Raw genomic sequence first — 9,037 nt, 5'->3', positions numbered from 1 at the left:
TAACTGAAAGAAAGAATCTGATTGCATGAGCTTTCATAGACTCAAGTTTACAGAAGCTCACACTACCAGTTTCTTGCTTCTAGTTAGTCTCAAATGTGCTACAAGACCCCTTTGCATGGAGATTTTAAGTGGTAAGATTTGCTGAAGATTTTTAAGTACCGATCCCCAACTATGTAGTTCTCTGACTCCAACTGAGTTCTGATGTGTTGCATTTTTCTCTCCTCCCTCCCTTTATTTCTGCAGGTGTTTCACAAAGTACAGCATCACTCTTCAGAGCTTACTACTGTTTACAGAAAGAAGAGGCCTTCCTTTGGTTGTCTCTGGAGAAAAGCCATCAGTGGTGCAAAAGTGCTTATAGTGCAGGTAGTACATTGGCATCTACTGCAGTGTTGGCACTTCAGTGCCACAATGGCAATGCACACTGTGTTGTCTTTCCAGGTAAAACCATACCAAGGGACCTGGGAAGCAGGTTTGTGTGCTTTCCGTCCCATCCAGTCTTGTCTCATACAAAAAAAAGGCTTCCTATGCTAAGGTGCATCTAGTGCAGTTAGTGAAGTAGCTTAGAATCTACTGCCCTGAATGCTCCTTCTGGCATATGGGGCTGATGGTGGCATTGCAATGGGAAAGAGAACCAGAAAAAGGACATGTAGATCTTCTTTTGTACTTTGGTACTTTTCATTTAAAAAAAATGAATTACAAAGGAGCAGCTCTAGACCTGAAGGACAACACTTGAACCTTGCAGAAAAGGTGGGAACAGGTGGAACTCAGAAAAGAACTTGATAGGTTTCTGCACTACAATGCCCAGAATCCTTGTTTGGTGGAAGGATGCTGACCGTTGGGAGTCCTGATCCTAGGAGTTGAAAGTCACCCTATTTTTTAAATTAAAAAAGTAGCTTTCCCAAAGTTTGGGAACCCCACCACATTCCTAGTAATCACAGTTTTTGAAAAGCAGGTCTGCATCTGCACTGGAGAATTAATTAAGTTTGACACTAACTACTGTGGCACCATGCAATGGAATTCTGGGAGTTGTAGTTTTGTGAGATATTTAGCCTGTCAGAGATCTGATGCCACAACAAACTACAGATCCCAGGAATCCATAGGATGGAGCCATACAGTTAGAGCGGTGTCAGACTGCATTAATTCTGCAGTGCGGCAGCAGCTGAAGGTAGGTGAATGGGGGTTTATGTATACCAGGTCTCAGTAGTTTTGAGGAATGCCAACAATAATACATTGTGTTTGTAATTATGAATTGTCCTGATCATTTTATATTTTTGAGCAGTGTGGGATTGCTATTCCTTCTGCCCCCACACTAAAATTTCCACAACTATGGCAGGATTATTTTAAAAGATTATCCTGTTGTGTGTGTATATTAAAATTAACAGGGTTTGCATGCTTAGTGCTTATCAATTAATTGAGAACTTGGTATAATGTACCTTTGATACCATGATTCTTATTAACAGTGAAGATGTTCTGTAATGTCTCTAGTTCTTCATAACCCAATTGGAATTCTGTATGTGTGTGTTCAAATCCAAAGTATTTACCTTAATGGTACAACAAGACAATGCATTTTGTGGCCAAATCTGGATAGATAACAAATGCTACTAAAACAAAATAGAAACAGTATGTTGGATAGCAGAACTCAATATAACTTGAGATGCAGTTATGAAACAAGTAACTGGGAGAAGTTTGTTTTAGGGGCTTAACAGAAATAATTTGGAAAGACTCTCCTGTACATTCTCAAGGAGAAAGAGAACTTGAGACCTACGTTGTTCCCTCTTTTCTCACTGACTCCTCACGTTTCTGGGAATTTTAGTTTCATGGTCCTGGAGAAGAATGACAAAGTGAGATGCTAAGCACTAGTACTCCTGTATTAGGAGGCTCAGCATTAGGACAGATGTGCAGAACCTTCCACATCATACCATTGTTTGACACAGCTTTTCTATGCTTTTAAAAAAAACATTCTAGAAGGTTGAAGTGCCTCTGCCAAGGCTTAGTAAATGGTACCAAGGACTCTACAATACGGTCCCACCCACTTCCAAAATATAGCTTTTTGGGACTTTTCTAAAACTTGCATTTGGCCCCTAGCCTGAAAAATGGATCCCCATCCTTGGTTTAGTAGCATGGGCAAATTTGACACTCATTCTTTTGGACAAAAAAATTGCCAAAACAGCACAGAAATACAGTTCCGCCTCTGTTTTCATGGTGCATCCGTTCTGCCCCCCCCCCCCCCGAAAGCAGAAAAAACTGATATTGGAGCTCTTATTGATTTCAATGGCAGCATGCTACTGCATGCGCCACATTATGTCGCCTTCCGTTTCCCCTAGTGTATTTCTGAGGATGAAAATTAGCTGGAATTGCAAGTAAAAGTAACTTGTGCATTGCCCTGAATGTGGTGGTGGAGCCCACAGGGAAGGGGAAACAATAATGGCCTGTATCCTGGGACTTAGGCTATGAATTAAGGAGTGCTAGTGCCCTTAACAGCCTGACTACAGGAATCATAGACTCTTACAGCTGGAAGGGGCCTTAGTGGCCATATAGGTGGAATACACAAGTACAGCACTCCAGAAAGGTGCCCATCCAACCTCTGTTTAAAGGCCTCCAAAGAAGGAGGCTTCACAATCCTCTGAGGCAGTCTGTTAAAACAATACTATAGTTGGAAATGACCACAAGAGCCTTCTACTCAAACCCTAGGCCATGGAGGAATACACAACTACAGCACTCCTGAAAGCAGTCTATCCAACCTCTGTTTAAAGACCTGCAAAGGAGAAAAGTCCACCGTACTCCAAGGCAGTACATATCATTGGCTGAGGTTTTCTCCCCTGGTGCCTTGTTCTTTGTGGGTCTGGACTGGATTGCCTCATGTGATAACCAAAAGAAAGGCATTAAAAATGTACTTATTTTATTTATATGCCTCCTTCCTCCCAGGCCGGGACCCAAGACAGCCAGCCTTAAACGTACCAAGGCAGTTACGTGGTCGAGGGTGTTATTCTCGGAGACATCCATAGTTCAAAGTATTGCTGCATCCCGTCGGCAACAGACTGTGCATCGTTGAATTTTTATCCTAGCAGTTGCAAAGTGCTCATAGTGCAGGTAGTTAATGCACCCAAATCTACTGTAATGTGGGCACTTACAGTACTGCTGGATTCTGAGCATCATTTTTAGGGGGTTCCGGTGGAGGGGTGTAGGAAAGTGGCTAGGAAAGACTTTGTGCTGAACTACAGTCCGTTTTGCAGGTTTGCATCTCAGCTTGCTGTTAGTCGCTGTGCAAATCCATGCAAAACTGACTGTGGTGGTGGTTGTGAGCGGTAAAAGGATCCCCCAAAGTGGTGTCAGGAGGGCGGGGGTTGATGTCTGTGGGAGACAGAGAGATGGTGGCCAGGTTAGGGAGAAGGATGCCTGTTTCTGTCCCTTGATTTCGAAGGCCGTTGCAAGAGAGCTGACTTCTCCCTGGGTTGGGATTTGTTGCATTACTTGTAGGTTCTCTGAACAGTATTGCACTTGTCCCGGCCTGTGGAGGAGAGGAGAGATTCTTCAGCAAGAACAAAAGACGGCCGGTGCGTAAGATGGAGGGTGGTTGTGGTTGTGGTGGTTTGTGTTTTGCTGTTGTCGGGTGGATAACGATGCAATTTTGATTAGATTAGCAGGACGAAAATTGCACGGTATCCATCTGTAAACCGCAGGACCTTCGTTGCTGACAAAGCTCTTGTCAGTACTATGGGGATGGATGATGGATGGGAGAGGTTGCCTGTGGAAAGTACCTTTGAGTTAACTGAAATGTTGGGATGGGAAAGTATTAATATGCATTTAAAATGGTAGTACTGAATCTTGGAGTTGCAATAAATAATAATAAAAATTAAAGCAGTTGTCTTAATATTTGGGAAGGGGAATGTTTCTAGTGGACAACTTTTTTGGTGGGTTTTTTGTGGCCTTTACTGGGAGCTGATAATTTTGGAGAGGAACAGCGGCCCTTCAAGATTTAACAAGTGACTTTAAATTCACCAGAACGTCGTGTATTCAGTGTAAGCTGCATCCTGATACAAGTCCACCAAAGTTCTGTTTGGCAAACTTGAGCTGCAAGAATCTCTTGTTACTTTCCTGATAGGTGGTATTTTTGCTGTTGTATGCGTTATGAGGACAGCATTTTTAAAAACATGACGTTCCTGGCTATGAGAACGATGTACGATAACAGTAAGCAAAGGAGACCTGGTAGCACCTTTGAGACTAACTGAACAAAAGCTGGTAGCACGATCTTTTGTAGACTTGAGATGCATCTGAAAAAGTAGGCTCAAGTCTATGAAAGCTCATGCTACCAATTTCGGTTTGTCTCAGAAGCTACAATTCGTACAATGGTATATGCATGATGGATAAGTTTGGAAGCAGTGCAAATGAGTGGCTTTTGCACGTTGCTTTGGATAATTATGTCTTCTGTTCTCATGTAGGAGAATGCTTCTAGGATGTTCTTTTCAAGTGGCAACATAAATTCTGCAAAATTACAAAAAAACTGCAGGAGGTTGAAAAGATATTAGGCTATCATTTAATACATTGTTAATGTGCTTCCAAGTTGACTCCAGTTTACATGGAGTCCCAGTCCAACACTCAAAAGCACTATACCACATGGGAACACCTGGGGGTTTCTTGGTAAGATCTCTTATTTAAAGGAGTTTGGCTGCCATTGCTTTCCTCTTGCGAAAGTATGACTTGCCCAAAGTCACCCAATGTATTTCAGTGGCTGAGCAATGATTTGAACCCTGGTCTCCTAAGGTCCTAGTCCCAACGCAACTCGCTATGCCACACTGGCTTATGCAAATACATGGGGAATATTTTGTGGTGGGAATTATCAGAGTCCATTATCCCTCTCTCTTGGCTAAGGCTGATGGGATCTGTAATCTAACACTGAAGGGTTATGGATCCCAAACTCCTAAAGAAGAGGGAAAGCTCAAATCCTTCAATTGGGTAACCAGTGCTAATGAGGACTTCAGCTAATGAAGCTGGCAGGTAAACCTGCATTGATAGTTCAGTTCCTTGTCCTAATAAAATTATGGCTGGACTAGATTTAAAAGGAGGTTCCCTGAATGACCACAAGTGGTCTGCTGCAACAGATCTGGGGAGGACAGATTTTTTTGGGTGGGGTTGTGCTTCTGGGTGGCTTTGTTGCCAAAAATGCTCCATCCCTAAAGGTGTTCAGAAATAGTTTTGGTGCTGAAGCCAGGTGTAAAAGGGAGATTAAAGGCAATTGCAATGGGAGTATGGAAGAAAGAAAGATGAAACCTGTTGTGAGGTTTTCTTGGGTGGTTTCCCTTTTGTCTTCCTCTGAGAGGGTGACTTGCCCAAGTTGGTTTTCCATGGATGGTTGGGGATTTGAACCCTGATCTCTCCAGAGTCCTAGTCCAATCTGAAAAGTTGGCATAGTTTTAGCTCATGAAGCCCCCAGACCCTGATATTTTAAAAAGCCAAAGGACACCCAAACTGCCCCAAGCGTGACAATTTATGTTCCGACTACCCTGCCAGAAATGTGAAAGTTGGCTGTATTTTTGGCTTGATTCCTGGAACTGAAAGTGACTTGACATAACTGCATGTTTTCTGCATTTGAGAGGTTTGCCTTTGCCTTCCTCTGAAGCTGAGAGAGTGTGACTTAGCCAAGGTCCCCCTGTGAGCTTCCCTCGATTCAAGAGAGAGTGACTTGCCCAGGATTTCTTAGCAAGGTAGCTGAGCAGGGACTTTGGAAGTCCCCAGTGCAATACTTGAACCAATACATCATGCTGGTTTTCAAGATTTACTTGGAGAAAGCTTTGCCATTGCTTCTAAGGCTGAGAGAGTGACTTGGCCAAGGTCCCACAGGGTGGGCTTCCCTTGGTTTGCAGGGATTCAAGCCCTGGTTTCCCAGAGTCCTAGACAAACACTCAAAACACTATATTGATTTATGGAAAATAAAATAGTTTAAGTCTTCAAGGTGCTAGGAAACTTTGTTGCAACAGGCTAATGTGGCTTCTATTCTCCGGACATCCTCCTTTTCCAGGACATGTCCTACATGTCAGCCTTCCAAGTAACCAGGAGGAATTTCAAAATGCCCTCCTTTTTGAGCAGGATTAAGAAGCATGAAAACTAAAACATGGAGCATGCAATCCAAAGAAAGCACACAGACTGTGATTTCACTTAAATTCCTTGCTGTGTAAACAGGTGTGTCTTGCAAAGGTTAGGCCTGATGATGGTCTCTCAAATTGACATTAAAGCATGCTTTCCTTCCTTTCTGCCACAGGATGGCAGCCTGCTTCTAAAAAGCTGAAAAATCCCTTTTCTTTTTGAATTAAAGTTACTGTTAGAATGAAGTCCTCTGATGACTCCTTTAGGTTCCAGGGTGGAAAACCAGATAAAATTAAGCCCATGCTGTTCCCATTTTGTGATGAGAGCAAGTGCGGTGAAATGGTTTTAAAGTTGGCCTGGGAACAGCAGTTACATCCAGCAGCACCATCCCTAGAATTTTATTTTCTGCATCAGGCTAAAGTTGTGGAATAGATGAATAACGGAAGCCTCAAGGCATGGGCAGAGTGCCATTTGCATCGCTGAGTGAAAAACAGAAAAGGCTTTCCTAAAATCATTTGAAAAGAACCATCATGAGGTTTGCTTTTTATTCACGCTGTCGTCGGTGGTATAACTTAAATCCTTTGGCAAGGAGGGAACCCCTCATAATTCAAGATGTGGAAAACATTCACAAAGACTCTTGCCCTCTAGAAATTGAGACACCCCAGTGGAGGTTTTCCTCTGTCTTTCGAGAGCAAAAAAACTGGACGAAGTGGTTTTTAAAATGTGTATATTATACCCAGCCCACTGTCTTATATATTTTAATTTATTTTTACTGTTCTGGCTACTTGCTGTAAGAAATGAAATGAAAACACACAATATACTTGTTGCAAGCTTTTGAAGCTCCATGGGCTTCTTCTTCATCAGGCAAGATGTTACAAACCAAATAGGAGAAAACAACAACACATGAGAAAAGATGCACAGACACACATTTGTGTGTGTTCTATCACTTGGCATTTCCCCATCCAGATAGATAGATTAGATAGATAAGAGCACAGTTGCAATGAAACGGATCTCTCTTGGCTCTGTTATCACCATATCAAAGGGTCCACCAGATAAATGTCAGTCCTCTGAGGCTCTGTTGTGCGTCTGCCCATTGCCAGGGCTGTGTTTTACAGGTGCTAAACCCCGCTTTGAAGAAGAGATGGATGAAACCTTTATCCCTTTGCAAACAGCAGCACGGTTAATTTCCCCTGAATAGTCATCTCTCACCTTTCATCGAGGCAAATGGGAACTGACTCAATTTTTTCACTGTGGCGCGCTCCTTCGGGGGGAAAGCATCCATCTAGCAAAGATAATGCCCACTTCTCTTGGTCCAGATCCTGAGGGAAATCTTGTCAAGGGCAGGCTCTTCTAGTTGCAACAGCTTCCCTGGAAATTTCACAGATGCGGATGCTGCAGAAGGAATTGATAGGATCCAGTCTGTTACTCTTGCAGTTCGTGAGTAGGATGGGGACAGATTGAGAGACCCAGAAGTGTAATGGATAATGGTCCTAGACCCTGGAGCTGAGGATTGTAGGTATGGATCAGATAATAAAATAATAGAATTAATCTTTTCTGCCTAGAAAATTGGGCATTATTGATTCTGTTGTTGTTCACCTTCAAGTCGTTTCCAATTTATGGGTGATCCCCTCAAGGCAAACTTATGGGGTTTTCTTGGACAGGTTTGTCCAGAGGAGGTTTGCCATTGCCTTCCCTTGAGAGCATTGGACTTGGCCAAGGTCACTTAGGACTATCACAGTGGGACAATTAGAAGTATAAACGGGGTTTATTCCGTGAAAATCACACATTCGCAATTAAGATTTTCACACAACATTGCAATTAAACAGCCATTATCCTGGGAATATCTGGCAACTGCGATAAAGCTTTTCACACCACATTGCGTTGAAAAGCGATTAAAGTGCCATTAATCCATGAATAACCTGCAACAAATCATTCACAGGAAAATCCCAAAAAGGTTTTCTTGCTGTTTCTTGCTTGGTTATTCCTGGGACTATGGCTCTTTTATCGCACTGTGTCTGAAAATCTTAAATTGCAATTTAATAGTAATTGCGCAATTTTCACGGGATAAACTCTGTTTAAACTTGCAATTTTTCTCTCTATGATAAAGTCCTTAGTGAGTTTTATGGCCAAGCTGGAATTCAGACCCTGGCTTCCAGAGTCTCAGTCCAATGCTCAAGCCACTTCGCCACACTTACGCATTTAAGATGGGAATAAAAACATAGCAAATTCGGGAAGCCACCATAGAGGAGAAGCAAGGCTAAATGGGCAACCCCCAAAAAGTTTTGGACCACAGTTTCAGGAAAGCCAGGCTCAGCCCAAGGAGTGAGGAACGCAATCCTGGTGGAGAGATTAGCCTTGCTACTGAAATCCTTGAAATGGGGAATACCAGGGATTTCGTTTTAAGCTCCCTGCTTGCAAGGAGATATAGACCTTCCTCTTCTTGGAGATGGAGGAATCTGTCATTTCGGTTTGCCTCACTGCCTCATTTTTCCAGTCTTAGGTTTTGCTTGTCACAAACACTGAGAGGTTTCACCAATCGTTTGGATGTATTTTACGTTTTGATGTATTTTAAATAAAGCTGCAGAAAAATTAATATGCACCATAGTGTGCATCTCCCTTAATGCATGCATTTATTTACACAACAGAAAAAACAGAATTATTATAAACTATTGATCTGCACCAATAAGAGGCGCCCACAGCGTTTGTTCTCTTGTTTCAACACACTACTAAAACCTGTTCCTCCTGTTTCTTCATTATTTTCTCCTTCCAATTTTGCTAATTATTTCATTACAAAGATCTCTACTATTAGGTTGGAGCTGACTCTTTCTGATTTGGTTCCCACCACTATTCTCCTGACTCCTCCTACTAACAAATTCTCTGCGTTTTCTCCCGTTTCTCTGGATGAACTTTCTACGCTACTGAACTCTTCCAAACCTACAACCTGTTCTCTTGACCC

General features: G+C 42.5%; 1 long non-coding RNA gene across 1 annotated transcript; it reads left to right on the top strand.

Annotated features, from left to right (window-relative positions):
• Positions 1-278: 278 nt before the first annotated feature.
• LOC149308660 (uncharacterized) lies at positions 279-3,858 on the top strand. The gene is made up of 2 exons (XR_016282171.1): positions 279-363; positions 2,926-3,858. It is a non-coding gene; the product is annotated as an uncharacterized LOC149308660 (long non-coding RNA).
• Positions 3,859-9,037: the final 5,179 nt, after the last annotated feature.

This window comes from Sceloporus occidentalis, unplaced genomic scaffold (genome assembly GCF_023333645.1).
Source record: "Sceloporus occidentalis isolate IW3139 unplaced genomic scaffold, rSceOcc1.0.p SCAF_8, whole genome shotgun sequence".
Taxonomy (NCBI): domain Eukaryota; kingdom Metazoa; phylum Chordata; class Lepidosauria; order Squamata; family Phrynosomatidae; genus Sceloporus; species Sceloporus occidentalis.
This window is presented reverse-complemented; position numbering and strand designations above follow the sequence as displayed.